The sequence below is a fragment of the Phlebotomus papatasi genome, chromosome 3 (assembly GCF_024763615.1).
Source record: "Phlebotomus papatasi isolate M1 chromosome 3, Ppap_2.1, whole genome shotgun sequence".
Taxonomy (NCBI): domain Eukaryota; kingdom Metazoa; phylum Arthropoda; class Insecta; order Diptera; family Psychodidae; genus Phlebotomus; species Phlebotomus papatasi.
The window spans coordinates 2,121,120-2,138,045 of NC_077224.1; positions in this window are offsets into that span (position 1 = coordinate 2,121,120).

Genomic DNA, 16,926 nt, shown 5'->3' on the forward strand with positions numbered 1-16,926 from the left:
ATTGAGGGACATTGAAGCACTCTGTCCCGGAGGTTGAAAGAAATACTAAGACGGCGATGGACGTTCTAGAAGATGTAGGGGAAAGCGCTCAACTTTCGGACAACTCAAGCATCGGACAACTCATTTTGGGTCAAATAAAAAAAAAAACATTGAAAAAAATGAGTTGTTCTAAGCAGGGGCATGACGTTTCCTATGTTTCCTATATGTTTCTAGCGTGCTGAAAAAACTTTGGAGTTTATTAGCTGTTTTCTGTCATTGTGGAATGAATTATCAAAAAATACAAATACAAAATAAAAGCCAAATTAATATAGAATAGGCAACCGAAAACCCCAAATTGGCAACTTACGTAGTTTTGGAGATATCTCGTGAAATGTGTAAGAAAACAGGGAAAAATATACACTAAAACTGGTCGCATTTACTGAGGTAATGTCACCCCCTTGATCTAGGCTTTCTTAGGGATATTTGGTCCTTCGACCCCGTACAATAGATCTAACAATCAATCGAGGGCCGTTGAAGACCTCTGTCCCGAAGGTTGAAAGAAATACTAAGACGGCGATGGACATTCTAGAAGATGTAGGGGAAATCGCTCAACTTTCGAATGACTCAAGCTTCGGACAACTCATTTTAGGTCAAATAAAAACAAACATTGAAAAAAAAAGAGTTATTCTAAGCTTGCTTTGTCCGAGAACGTAGCATGTTTTTTCTCTACAATTAACCATCAAAAAATCAATCAAAAATCCTGACGTGGATTCCCATCTTCCCCTAAAAGCTATAATATTTTGCAGAGGGGGGAGAGGGAGAAGAATGATGTGAGAAAAGATGAAGATGCCGACAACATAAGAGGGCACATACCAATTAAAATTCGAAACGACACAACACATGTTCTCATTATACTCATCATCGACTTTTCGTTTTGAAAACTTTGAAAATTGTTTACAAATATAATTAGCATTTTAAGCATAAGGCTCTGCGCTTGAGATGATGTAGGATGATGAGCCACACCACAAGAATACTGCCATGCTATGTATAAAATATTTATTATACATGTGTCGTGAAGAAGAAGAAGGCAAGAGCAAGAGTATAAAAGAGTTAAAGGAGTGTGTGACACACATAAATTATGCGAAAATTGTTATAATTTAATATCCTCTTTTCCTCAACTCGTCGCACATTTACGATCGTTTTAATGTTAATTATTCATTTGCTGATTATCTCTCTCTTCCCCACATTTCTTCACACCCCACCACTTGCCACCGTCAATTTTCCTTCACACACCAATTTTCTTCGTTGCCAAGAAAACCTCTCCCCTGGTACCCCAATGCTCCCTGTCCCTCCACTACTTGGGCACTTTTGAGAATGAGAACCGTCTTCTTCTCATGAAAGGTGGAGAATTTTAATGCACTATGCCTTCGGAGTTTTTGGCACTCAGCCTTTTTGGCATCTCTCAACTCAGGACAAAAAAAGGTCCCCTTCTGTATTTTTGGGCCATCATCTTCTTCTTCTCCCCATACCCCATTCATCCTCCTCAATATGAGACCTCACAGACTTTGTTTATTCCCTCAAGAGAGACACCGCAACATTATTATAAAATCCATAATGAAGACTTGAGACTTCACACACAATTTTATTTTTGGCACGTGAAATGCGCATCAAATGCGAGACATGCCAGAAAACATCCCACAGAATGTATCAACATCTTCAATTCATATATCCTCTCCCTCTTGAAAAGCTTCAAATGTGAACACAGGGAAGATGAGAAAGAATTTTATGAATTTCTTCTAAATCTCACAGGAATACACTCAGGGGAAATATCGCATGAGCAGCAGGTGTAAGAACTACACGTGATTTGATTCATGAGCGATGTTGAGAATGTGATTTGAATTTGAAAGCCAAAAACAAGAGCGGTGACACGAATAGCAAGATGAGAAGATCTAACATGAAACACGATTTAGTAGTTTTGTAGGGTAAGTGTGTTAAATTTCGGCATAGTTGCATGCAATAGCCAAAGTTTCAAGTTTGAAATGTAATACTTTTAGTACAAATTGATTTTTTTATTCCTTCTTGTGTTGCTTCAACCTTGTAGATAGTTTATCGTCTTCATTTTCTCTAAAAATAATTTTTAATACATCTTAAAATGAATAAAAATTCAAACATAGCTTTTGTGGCCTATTTCGGTCATCTTCGGGAATTCTTCCAATGTCTTTTTCACATCTTCTCGTTTATCGAAGCCAGGGTAAGTGTGGAAAATTCCGGCCAGCTTACAATTTCGGCCACCTTTTTTGTTCCTCGAATTTCCATGAACTTTTAGATTTTACGTACTCTAGATATTATACAATGCAAAAGAATAACAAAAAATGTAGCTTTGACAAACAAGATGTCGTGAAAAAGACATTTGAAGAATTCCCAATGGGCAAAGAACTATGAGAATGAAGGTGGCCGAAATAGGGCACCAAAGGTATGTAAACTCTTTACAAGGTACCAAGCAACACTCTTTCAGAAGAATAAAAAAAAATCAATTTGTATTTAAAATATTACATTTCAAATTCGAGACTTTGACGCTTGCATGCAACTATGCCGAAATTTGGCACACTTACCTTACATTTTTTGTTATTTTCTGCATTGCATGTTCTCTAGTGTATGCAAAAATTAAAAATTCATAGAAATTTGTGAATATACAAAGTGGCCGGAATTGCAAGCCGACCGGAATTTGGTACAATTTGGTACAACGTTTAGAAATGTAGGGTAACATTTCTAAACGTTGAATACTTAGCATAGTTTAGCAAAAATTAGCAAAAATAGGGAGTTTTAGCTTTTGGTATGCGTCGGGAGTATAGGGAGTATATGAAGCTACACTGAGCGAGAAAACAAGAAGTTAAACAGAAGTATCTAATAGAACATGGCATAGTGGTTCTATTTGGTTTATATACTGACTTAATGATGAATATCTCAGCTAAGTACCACACAACTAGTAAGGCTACTAGAGACTGTTGTAGCTGTGTTCGTGTAAACGGATCCCGATTAGATTACAGTGTGGGCGGTTCCTTGTTCAATTAAATTAGTCCTTGTTAAGGGCAAGATGGTTCAAGCCAGACCGTTTTTCGGATAAACCGGAATCTTCGGATCTTTATCAGACAGCACTCGTCTGATGTTACATAAGCTGGGGCAGTTGTACACATAGTGAATGACCGTCTCATTATTTTACATTGGACATCGATGCTATTCAGATATTTATTTAGACCGTTTAGACAGTGACCGGTTAGGACATTAGCAATCTTCCGGGCTCTCCAGCGACTGTCTCCCACCGGGTACGCTGTCCTTTACTTATCCAAGTTGGTTAAACACATCCAAGTGTGTTCTATCATCATTATTGTTCATACTATACATGGACAAGGTGATCGAGCGCGGTCGGGGGCGGAATGCGATGCGTATTGGGAATTTACGGGTGAGACATCTCCTCTTTGCAGATGATTTGGTTCTTTTTGGATCTTCCTCTCCAAAAAGGATCTTCTCTCTTCCTCTTCCTCTTCTTGTGGACATCGCTCTTAATGATACGCGCATCATCACAGGGTGTCTAAAAAGCACCCCGGTAAACAAATTATATCCGCTAGCGGGAATTGCTCCGCCACAGGTCAGAAGACAAGTGATTTCCAAGAAGGAAATGTCGAAGGCTTCTACAGAGCCAAGACATTTACTCTATGATCACGTTAGAGTACGACAGCGACTAAAATCTCGCAAGAGTTTTGGTCAAACTGTTACGTGTCTCGAAACAACACCGGAGGAAGCAAAACTTAATCTATGGAAGAGTACCTTCCCTCCAGATTTTGTTGAGCCCAAGGAAAATCTCCCTCCTGGTGGAGACCAAGACTGGAAAACTTGGAGAGCGCTAAATCGTTCGAGAAGCGGAGTTGCGCGGTCAAGGGATAACAGACGGCGATGGGTTTTCTTGGAAGGAAACGTTCTGTGTGACTGTGGGGTGGTTCAAATTACTCCCCAATTATATGTTTGTCCACTAGCTCCTGTATCATAAGACAGGAGATTTGATGACGGCTAATTCAGCCGCTATTGACGTGGCCCGTTTCTGGGCAAGACATGTATAAATATTTTTATGCCTCGACTCGATTAATAATAATTTTGGATCTTCCGAAGAAGAGCTGGCGCACACATTTGACCGATTTGTAAACGTTTGTGCCGAAACAGGTATAAAGGTGAACGAGCGTAAGCCGGAGGTTATGGTAATTTCTCGACGGCCTGTGCAATACACTCTACATGTTAGTGGAGTTTCATTGACACAGGTGGAGAAGTTCAAGTGTCTCGGGGTGTTATTCACGAGTGACGGTAGGTTTCATACCGAAATATCGTCGCGAATTGGTCAAGCTTCTGCAGGAATGAGGGAGCTTGGCGAAAGCGTGGTCAGAGAAGCCTAGCTTAGCCGTTCCGAAAGTATAACATCGTGAGTACAAGTTGCCGAGGTAAGGTACCTCCAGGCGGTTAAGGGAATCACTCGTCGAGATCGAGTGAGGAATATAGACGTTCGTGAAGAACTAAGAACTGCAAGTCATAGTAAGAAACCGTCGACCTCGAGGCAGACCCAGGACAAGGTGTGTGAATCAAATTCAGAATCTTGTCTTGGGACGCCATGGGATCGAACCCGAACATCTTCCTAAAATGGCGGAGGATCGACAAGCGTGGGCTGTTAATTTGGATGTCATAGGCAAGAGCTTTAAAGTGTCTGCGTGAACACTACAGCTTCAAAGGGGCACTGATAACACAAAAATTTATTGAACGAGGATGCCTTGGTCAAGCTACGAAGAAAGGAGCATCGATCTCCGTATTCTGGGGCTCGGATAGTGTATAATTAGTCACTCTACACGCTAAAGCTATACAATAAAGTCGACTTTTCCGAACGTTCTAAGGCGTAAACGTTTTAAACGTTTTAAACATTTAGCCAAGACACACTTCTAAAGAAAAGTATAAATTTTAAAATTTTTGTTTGAAAAAAATATGAAAAGCTGCTGTTTTATATTATTATAATTTCCATTATTGGATTTAAAAATTTTTTAATGCATTTCTTTTTGATAAGGTCTTACAAAATTTCCTTTCTTATTAAGCCGAGACGTAATCCTTTGATGATGAATTTCTGAAAAGGATCTATCAAGAAATTTCTACTTCTTAATGGAAAATCTAGATTTTCTAATCGATTTTGAGACAGATGTAATTCTGTCAAATTTAAGCGTACTTTTTACACATTTCAAGGCTTATTTTAATAAATTAGTCTAACATTTTCACCCATTTAATTTACAACCTAACACATTGCCATTAATTTGCCATAATCTCTGTGAATTTACTATTTGGCAAATTGTAATAAACTGCTGCAAAATATTCTCAAGTCTTTTATATTTCAAATAACAGATTATACCATAAGATAGTCTCGTTAATTATATAAAGTATCTCATTTGGATAAATGAATAGTTTAATGACATGTGTGGGTAAATAAATTGTCAAAAGCAAGTTTTTTAAGAGAAAACAATCCCCCCTGATTTATTCCCATGTTGACACACTTTGGTGGAAAAATTTTCCAATTTCCCTCACGACTAATGTGAAATTTTACGCTTCAAATAGTTGGATTTAAATTGTTGTTGCAAAAAGAAAAAAAAACGTCCCAAGATTTCAAATGCAAAGAAGAAATCTGTGAGAAGAAAATGAGCAAGAAAAAAAAACTGTTGAGAAGATATACGAGGGAAAGAACTTGAGATAGTCAAATTGATTGTAGTTATCTTGTCATGAGCAAAAGATGTGGAAGAAAATACATAAAACATTAAATACGACAAAATTGTTACATGGTCGAATGAATAAAGATCGTGGACTTTTTTGTGTTGACTTGGGGAGTTTGGTGTCACTTCTTGGACTGTATCCAACTTGTGCAAAATTCGAGACAGTCTATTCAATTTCTCCCAAGAAGTGTGTTTAAGTCATTTATATATAGGGTTGATTAACCCATTTTTGTCCTTTTAATTAGAAAATTAGCTTCTTTTGATAATAATTTTTGTTATTTTGGTTAAAATGAGCTTAAAATTTGGAGGAAGATGCTCAGTAAACAAGACGTTAGTAGTAGGTTTTCATGAACCTGTTAAAAATTTGGGTAATTTTCTAAAATCGGACAGCTGTTAAAGTCGGAAAGCTTTCAAAGTCGGGAGTTGAGTTGTTTCTTAAGCGTCTGCCATTCCAAATTTTACATAGTATTCTCCTGGGGAAAGAAAATCTCGAAAATCTCTTCCACTTAGGGTAAAGGCTCATAATTTTGTCCACTCTGCTTATAAGTTTTGATATTCCAAGTTTGGAGTGCGATATTTTCAATACTAATTGTCTTTTTTTGTTACTCTCTTTTCAGAAGAGTTGTATAGAAACTTGGCAAAGGTTTATTGTCTTTGTTTTTACTAAAATTAGTTTTAATACGTTTAAAAATGAATTGATATGTAGAGGTGAATTTGACTCTTATTTTGGACAAATTGGTTATTAATTTGGACAACTTGGCTGTAAATTTGGACAGTTAAACCGCCTCAACAGGATGTCCATTGTTCTTCATTTCATGAACCAATCTTACGAAATCCTCTTCCTGTTTATGTAAGTAAGTGAATTTTGACATCATGAATTCATCCTATTCATGATGTCCAATTTTATTTTCTAAATGTCCAAAATAAGAAACTGGATAAAATAATGAGCCTTTCCCCTATACCAATTTTATCCACTTTTCGGCCACCTTTGTAACCACTATTCGTCACAGTTTTAATCGCGGATTTTTTGAATCGAAAAGTTGGCTGTACATTTTTCACATCAAGTTAGACTTCGGACATCTGTTTTAAAAAACTTGATCAAAAATTAAGTTTTAAATGCAAATATCGGACAAAAATTTTAATTTCGGACAACCGTAAACTCCGGATACATCGATTTACACTTCGGATAACTCTTAAAAAAAACTGATTGAACATCAATCGCATAATCTTGAAAATTCATATTGAAGGATTCGATTCAAGAAGTACAAAATATGGAATTCCGGACAATGAGAAATTCCGGACAACTCAATCTAAAGTTTGAACAACTATTTTATAAGGCTTCATAAAAATAAATAAAATAATCTTTAATGTTTATAATAAAATATTCTTTAAAAAATTTAAAATACAAATATGGGGGAAAATTTTTAATTTAGAATAATGAAGATTTCCGGACACACAGATTTAGACTTCGGACAAATCTTTTAAAAACTTGATCAAAAATCAAGTTTTAAATGCAAATATCGGACAAAAATTTTAATTTCGGACAACCGTGAACTCCGGATACATCGACTTATACTTCGGATAACACTTAAAAAAACTGATTAAACATTAATTGCATAATCTTGAAAATTCATATTGAAGTATTCAATTCAAGGATCTTTAAAATGCAAATATAGTACAAAATTAGGAATTCCGGACAATGAGAAATTCCGGACAACTCAATCTAAAGTTCGGGCAACTCTTTTAAAAGAATTTATAAAAAAAATTAAATAATCTTCAATATTTATAATGAAATATTCTTAAAAAAAAAACAGTAAAATACAAATATAGGGCATTAAAATACAAAATTTTGAATTCTGGATAATGAAGATTACCGGACACACAAATTTAGACTTCGGACAAGTCTTTTAAAAACTTGGTGAAATATAAATTAAATGATCTTCAATGTTTATATTGAAGTATTCGATTCAAGTTCAAAATTTGAAATTCCGGACAATTCATATTTCCGGACACATCAATTTAGATTTCGGACAATTCTTTTACAAAACTTGATAAAATATCAATTAAATAAATTTCAATGTAAATAATAAAGTATTTGATTAAAAACCCCTTTAGATAGATAGATAAAGATAAATGTTTATTTAATGTCATTAGAATATACATTCTGTTACTGACTATATCTTACAAATTTTTTGTTTTGTTTATTTCAATAATTCAAATAATAATTTGAGTTCCGACCGATCCCTGCGAGAATGAAACTTTTCAACGTTCTTGCTTTTCCAGCAGATACTTTTTTATGTTTTGATTATAAAGTTTTCCAGTGTTTTTTAGTTGTGTAGGTTTTTAATTGTTTAAATTGAAAAATAGAGGAAAGTTTGGAATTTCGGACAAATGAATTTTATGATCCAAACTATGATTTTCCAGTAATAATTCTAGAGCGCTTTTGAAAATTCTTTGATGTTTTATCAATTTTTAAAAGTGGTCGAACTCTGAATTTGTTTGCCCGAAATTCCACTTTGTCTGAAATTGTAAACATTCTCTTAATAGAAATCTTTCTTCACTGTGTTTTAAGGACGAAATAGAAAATATTGCAAATTTCGAACGTTCATGCTTTCGAATAATGTGACTTTCCTTTTAGTTTTCTTTAGAGACTTACACATTTCTATTAAATATTATTTAGCTTATTATCAATTATTGATAATTATGTGGAAATCTCTTAGGAAAATAAAAAAAAATCACATTATTCGAAGGTATTAACGTTCGAAGGGAGAGTACTTTCCCCTAATCATATAATTTATGGGCATTGAATCACTTAGCCCAAGTGGCGGAAAAGTGGTTACTTCAATGGCCAAAAGTGGTTACACCACTTTATATATTCTTTTCCATATTATACCCTACCTCCCGTCTGTAGTGCATATCTTTGTCATTCTTTCCGAAATCACCACTTCACTTTGGAGTTTTATGAAGCAGACAACTCTTTTTCCTATTTTATCATATATTTTGTTCTCAATTCTTTTTTTTTTTTGTAAGCTACCTTCACCTTTTTTTTTCTTCTTCTTTATATTCTTGCACAACTTCTCTCCTTTGCAATTTAATTCAATTTCAAGTGTCACTTGTGAGAAGAGAAAAATCTCCTTGTACATTGGATGGATGCTGGTGAATGCATCAAGAGGCAAGAAAAAAAAATTGTATAAAATTTATTATGCACTCACTGTGTGAGATCAATTCACAAAGAGGCAGACATAAAAGAGTGGCTCAAGTACATGGAACAACAACAAAAAAAAAAGAAAAAGCAAGATCGAGAACAAATTCCATCATCCAACATTGGAAAATTATTTAATGATAGTGCAATACTGCGCGAAGGAGACACATTGACTTTAGCACTTTCTGGCCAGCAGCAAAAATATTATTAAGTAAAAAAAAACAGAAAATAAAAGAAGAAAACCGAAGACAAGACCTACCGGCGGAAAAAATGTTCATTGAACATGCTTAAAAGTCAATCACACCGAAGACCACACCACAAAACAATACTTCATCCATAATGTTGATTTAATGATAAATTATGCCAAGCACACACAACTCTTTCGCCTTCTTCGTCTTATGGTTGTGCATGTTGACTTGCCGAGTAGCTTGGGTCTGTTCTCTTTATAAGGCACCCCCTTGGCTGCAGATCGCGACACGTTTGACATACAAATGATGAATTTATTGGACACAAGACACGTATTTTATCTGTTCATAAAATAAAAATGAGTGTTTGGTGCCATTCTTTTTACACCCATTCTCAATTCTATTACAATTTCCCCCTGTGCTCCCTTGTTTTTTTTTTCTTTTTGGAATGAGATAGGAGGATTCCACAAATGCAGTCCCATAATATATGAAATGTGCTAAACGAGCCCAAGGGGCATCCTTCATCCATATTCAATAAACAATGTCAGGTGAAGTCAGAGTTAAGATCAGCTAAAAGCTTAATAAAAATTAAAACCGTTAATTTGAAATTGATCACCAGGCAAATGTCACAATTGACATTTGCTACAAAAATTAGGTTATCATATTCATAGCATATAGGACCAAAATACTTAAAACTGTTGCCGTTGGTTTGAATTTGAATTGAACGTCAATTTTAATGTCAAACAGTACTTTGACATCTGTCACAGAAAAACTGCGTAATCGGAAGAGGTGATAAATATAAAATGACTATTTTTCTACACTCAGAAAAATAATCCAGTAAAATTTACTCGAATCGATGTTGAATTGACTCTTTTTCGTTGTGATTTTCGATTAACTATATTTTAGAGTTGATTTTACTTCTATTTAGGTGTAATATTCAGACACTGAGAGAAATCCGAAAAAGTTAAAATAACATTTCGGAAATGTTAATTTTACCCTGCAGTATTGATCCAAAATCGGTGTAAATATTACCCTTTTTAGATGTATTGGGGGTTAAAATTATCCTTTTTCATGTTAATTTTATCCTTAAAAAGGAATAAAATTAACGTTAAAAAATGTTGATATATTTCTACACCTAAAAAGTGTTAAAGTTATGAGGGAAAAAAGTTAATCGCACCCTCTTTTTTCTCAGTGGAAGAGTTGTTCTAACCTTTTTTCCTAAAATTTACATGACAAAAGAGTGTAAATCACTCTTTTTAAGACTGAAAATAACTCGTTTTAAGAGTTAAAACAACACGTACCAAGAGTTAAAAAGAATCTTTTTTTGGAATTAAAATAACTCTTTCAAATCCCAAAATGGATAGATTTTGCAATTTTTTCTTTTTTTTATTTTATCATTTTCTTTATTAAAATTTTCTTGATCTCAAGTTGAGTCTTGAGTTGATGTTCCATATGGACTTTGTCACACGAAAATCTTCTTGACTGAAGTATATTCTTAAAATGAAAACACTTAAGCATATACTTCAGTCGAGATGAAATTTTATATCAATAAAGAGTAAGAATTACATCGATATCCGACGAATTAATTCAACTCGCACGAAGAGTTGTTTCAACTCTTATTTACTAAATTTTACAATAAAAAAGAGTAACAATTACACCAATATTCTACGAATTAATTCAACTCTACCACAGAGTTGTTTTAAGTTTTTAGGGTTTCTCTTACTTAGTGTATTTAAAGTGTCAGATTTCTTTATGTCTCTTACGTGAAGGCCTCTACACATTGAGAACAATTCTTGTTATTTTTTTTTTGAAAGAAAACTTCTGCACCCCTGTAGGTGAAAACGTCAAAATTCTGTCAAAAATGTAATTTTTGACGAAAATTACTCCCAATGTGTAGAGGCCATTAACCGTAACAAACTTGACATTTATTGTTTATGATGCAAATGTCAAACTTCATAAAGCTGTCAAAAATTTCAAAGTTTAAATATGTAATCATTAAGACATAAAAATATTAAAGTTAGCAGGTAGAATATTACAAGTATTTAAAAATTTTCCTCAATTTTATTATAATATAAATCTCTAAATCGGACTTCAGTGGTTGATCAGTATTTCTAAAAAAGATCTTTAATTTTAAAATGAGAGATTATTTTACGTCTTTAAGATGACATTTAATAAACTATACAAAAAAAAACAAAGCTAAAATGAAAATGTTAAACTCATTATAATTTATTTAATTTTAAAATTGATCGGAATAATCCTTAAAAAACCTTTAAATATGGAAAATTTTGAGGCTACATTGAAATAGATAAATTTATCATTAGCTTTTAATTGGAAACAGAATATCTTCAATTTCTAGAAAATAATTATTTAAAATTTTTGAAGAATTAACACATTCTTTATACACGTGTTTCGTCTCTATTTTCAGAAAAAAAATATTAAAAAATTGTTTAATTTATAATGGAATATATCTTATATAATCGAATATATGAGAATAAGTTACTGTAGCTCTAATTGTATAAATTATGTCAGTCACATTGAAAGCACGATTAAGATTAATTTGAGAAATATCAAATATCTAAGCTGAAGAAATGGATTTTGTTTGGATTTATAAAAAATAATATTTAGAACCTAGTTTTTGATTAACATTCTAGCTTATGCTAAAATATCATAACTAGTATTTTGAGCCTAGAATTTAGCTAGTTTTATTGATTAGTAGCCTTCTTTCTTATTCCAGACACTTCATCCATTCAAAATAAACCCCGTATAGGGTCGAAGGAACACCTCTCCAACAGGGAATCCCTATTGACACTTTTGTCAAAATCTTGAAATTTATATAAATAATCTAATAAAAGGTAAATAATATGACGTTTTTTCCTTAGTCTACGTTTTTTTTTTGATAAGGATAGGTGTACAAATTACGTATTCTAAATGGTACAGAGTAGGGTGTCAGTAAGTCCTGATACGACTTCTTAAAGTGTTAATAGGTGTTCCTTCCACCCTATTTCAAATTGAATCAGTTTAAAAAAAACGGTTTTTTGAGTTTGAATTCTTCGCTTAAACGTCAAAACGTCTTATTATAGCAACTACATTGACATCTGTCAAAGAACAAATTGTTGATTTTGATCTATAAAACCGACAAAACAAAAAGTTATTCAACTCTGTGAAAACGGCACAAGCTGGCAAGAGTCAATTGGCACTCTCACGCTTCTGCCACAAGCCCTTAAACACTCAAGCCCTTCCATCCGATCGTATATCTTTTGCACTTTTCTGACATATAATGCAAAATTCACTTAAGTATGTCATATATGAATATTCACTTGGCTTCCCTCTTTGGCCATTCTGCTTTTGGCAATTGTCCTTCTACACAATGGACAATGATGATCTCTTGCCCATTCTTCGTATTCCGTTTTCAGCCCAGCCATTTGTGCCAACATAATATTGAATCAACACTCTTGCAGATTGACATAGTGGAGAACTAGATGGGATGGGCCAGAGGGGGGACAGGCAATGTTTGGGTGGAGGGTGAAAAAGAATTGAAGGAGCTACACAAATGGAGCTTGTGGCAAAATGAATAATTTATTCAAATCGCATCTGTACTCCTCTTTGGTATAGCAGGGAATACAATGAGAATGAATCAATATGCTAGTGAAGAACATCGTATAAATAAATAATCAAACGACGTGAATTTGAAAATCACCATACAACTTTTTCTTTATATATCCACTTAATCTCTCTCTCCACGCAATTCTTTTATTATCTTTCACTTTATCCTCAGAACGAGACAACATTGGAGGATTCTGGGGTTCACAGAAGCAGGATTAAGCCATAAAAATATTAGCAGAAGGAAATGTATGAAGAGGAAAATTGGAAAATTCACATTGAAGAGCTAGGCCAATTGAAAATTTAGATTCTTCTAAGAAGGATGTGGTTAGGTTCTTAAATCAGAATCAGGTACAGCCATGGGCTAAAAAAACATATTTAAATCAAGGAAATGGGAAGTAATTACAGAGAAGATCCGTTGAAATTTTGATCCTTTAGGACCTATACCCTACCGCCAGAATAAAATTCGTCAGGTCCTAGACCGAGGAATATGAATAAACCACTAAGTATCCTACAAATTTGAGGTGTGAGCCTATTATACGACTTCGGAATTGTAAACTGTCCCATAAAAGTTCTTAAATCGCGCGCAATTCAACTGTGAGAGAGAGATAGAGACACAAATAACTCATTTTACAAACGTCTGGCGGCGCTGCGGTTGCAAAAAATCTCTGAAACGCGACAAAATATTTTCTTCTCTATTTTATCCTTATTAGCAGGTCGTGTCCCTTCTTGTAATATGTACTTTTGCATTCCTTATTAACCAAAATAGTGTGGTACAAAAGGATTTTTCTCAAACTTATCCTGAATTTTGAGACAGGTCAAAAGAATATGAGTCTTCCAGCTCAAAATTTCATTCAATGTTTTTGTTGTAATATCGACAATTACCCACAATTAACCCAAATAACTGTATTCAACTAAATTATTAAAAGGATTTTCTTGTGAAAATGATTTAATTCTAAAGGCCTCTACACAGTGGGAGCAATTTTTGTCAAAAATTGCATTTTTGACAGAATTTTGACGTTTCTGCCTACAGCACTGCGGCCAATTTCCTTCAAAAAAAGCAATTTTTGACTAAAATTGTGCTCAATGTGTAGACACCTTAAGGAATTAAACAATTTTCACATTATTCGAGATATTTTATTACAAGGTAATCATTTTTACAATGCGTTATATCCCGTGTTGGAAGAATCTGCGAAGTCCATTGTAGACTGCCCAGGAGCGCCTTCCCGTAGTATGGTGAATGCTTCTTCCATGCTCCCGGAGTTGTTGGGCCAGGTGGTGCATTTTTATTACGTTATATCACAGTGAAAATGTCTTTTTCTAAACATTCAGATCTTTGCACCGGGCGGGACTCGAACTAACAACAGTGAATCGAGCCAGGGAATCGATCCGCCCAAGAGTCAACGGTCTTGCCTATTGCGCCACTGATTCCCTATTTTCACATTAAAAAACCTCTCATTTTCTCTACGAGAATTTTCGCGGCATTTCGAAGAATGCCATCAGGCACTCTCTTCGGCTTTTCCTTTAGCTCAGACCTGCTGTAGAACGTGAACAACAATGACAATTGACTGGAAGTCTACTGGAAATATCTATCAGAAGGTTCCATTTAATCGGTACAACGGTTAATTTACAATAAAATTATAGTTGGATATGTCAAGTTCTTAACTGTGTTCAAGATATTCACGATGATAATTTATAAAGCAACTGGAAAGATCTATCAGTTGGCGAAATGGAATGTAATTGGAAATGTCAAACATTCCTAGGGTATAATTTTTAAAGACTGTGGAACTTGTATGGAATATTTATTATACTTTTTACTGGAAAAGTCTTTCTGTTAGTCAAATGAAATATAAATAAAAAGCTCAAGCCTTTTTCATTGACTAATTCTCAATGTTTGTGGAACTTATTTGAGTCACCTATGACATTTGTTTAGAAGGCAACTGGAAAGATCTATCAGTGGATTAAAAAGAATGTGATTGAAAATGTCAAACTTATAAAGTATCTTATTCTCAAAGATTGTGGAAATCGTTTAAGATATTCATGATGTTTATTTAAAAAAAACACTGGAAACACATATTAGTTGATCAAATGCAATATGATTGGAACTATCAAATATTTCTTGTTTTATTCTCAAATACTGTTGAACTTTTTTTTAGGAAATAAATGTGACCATTCTTTTAGAAGACCAGTGGAAGATCTATCAATCGGTCAAATGAAATGATAAAGCCTGTAGAACTTGTTTGGGACATTTATTTCGAAAAAGAAACTGAAAGAATCTTTCAGTCTATCAAACGAAATGTGATTGGAAATGTCTAACCGATCCAGTAGATTATTCTCTAAGATTGTGGAACTTGTTAGACACATTTATGATGTTTATTTAGAAGGCCACTTCGGAGAATCTATCAGTCGGTCAAATGCAATGTAATTTGAACTACTAAACCTTTTCTTTGTCTGATTCTCTAAGACTTGTGGAACTTGTTGGAAACATTCACGACGTTTACTTAGAAGACCACTGAAAGAATCTATCAGTCGGTCCAATATCGTGCGATTGGAACTATCAAACCTTTTCATTATCTTATTCTTAAAGACTTGTGGAACTTGTTGGGAAAATTTACCACGTTTATTTAGAAGACAACTAGAAGGAGCTATCAGTCGCTTAAATGGAGTGTGATTCGAACTGTCAAACCTTTCCAGTTATTTTTAAACACTTGTGGAACTCGTTTGTAACAGTCACGACGTTTATTTAGAAGACCACTGACAGGATCTATCAGTCGGTCAAATGGAGTGTGATTGGAACTGTCAAACCTTTCCTTTGTCTAATTCTTTAAGACTTGTGGAACTTGTTTGGAAAATTTCACGACGTTTATTTAGAAGACCACTGAAAGGATCTATCAGTCGGTCAAATGGAGTGTGATTGGAACTGTCAAACCTTTCCAGTTATTCTTAAAGACTTCTGGAATTTGTTGAAATCATTCACGACGTTTATTTAGAAGTCCACTGGAAGGATCTATTATTCGGCCAAATGGAGTGTGAATGGAACTGTCAAACCTTTTCAGTATCTTAGTTTTGAAGACTTGTGGAACTTGTTTGTAACATTCACGACGTTTATTTAGAAGACCACTGGAAGGATCTATCAGTCGGTTAAATGGAGTGTGATTGGAACTGTCAAACCTTTCCAGTTATTCTTAAAGACTTCTGGAATTTGTTGAAATCATTCACGACGTTTATTTAGAAGTCCACTGGAAGGATCTATTATTCGGCCAAATGGAGTGTGAATGGAACTGTCAAACCTTTTCAGTATCTTAGTTTTGAAGACTTGTGGAACTTGTTTGTAACATTCACGACGTTTATTTAGAAGACCACTGGAAGGATCTATCAGTCGGTTAAATGGAGTGTGATTGGAACTGTCAAATCTCTCCAGTTATTCTTAAAGACTTGTGGAACTTGTTGGGAACATTCACGACGTTTATTTAGAAGACCACAGGAAGGGTCTATCAGTCGATCAAATGGAGTGTGATTGGAACTATGAAACCTTTCCTTTATCTTAATCTTAAAAACTTAAAGTCCACAGGAAAGTTTCACCTGTCATTCAAGTGGGATGTGATTGAAGTGTAAGACATTTCCAGTATCTAACCCGAATAAATTTATCTGGCAAGTTTACAATACTTGTTTGCAGAACCATTTGGGAAATTGTATCAATTGGCAATTTGAAATTCAATTTGTTCAAAGTACTAATATTTTCAGTGTCCAAGCCATTAAATTAAGTCTGTGGAACGTGTTAGATTTAAACTTGGCACGCCTCTAACCCATGTACCCCACCCCCCCCCCCCCCCCCCCCCCCGCAATCTTTAAACCATCTCCTTTGCAGTGGAAACCATGGAAAATTTATTCTACATCAATTGATCTAGGTCCTCTGGGTGAGCCACCCTCCATCATGAGAGGTTTCTCCTCAATCTTCCCAGCACATCTTTTGGTTTGGTTCGTGCATTTTAATGCTGGCTCTTGGAACATTGTATGAGCTGTTAGACTTTATATGCACATTTTCCACCAATGCACTGAATATTCTGCACGCGGCTCCCACTTAATATTCATGGAGCATGAATGGCCATTCGCCCAAGTCGAAGGAGAGGAACGAGAGACCAGACACAAAAACGTATTACCAATCAATGAC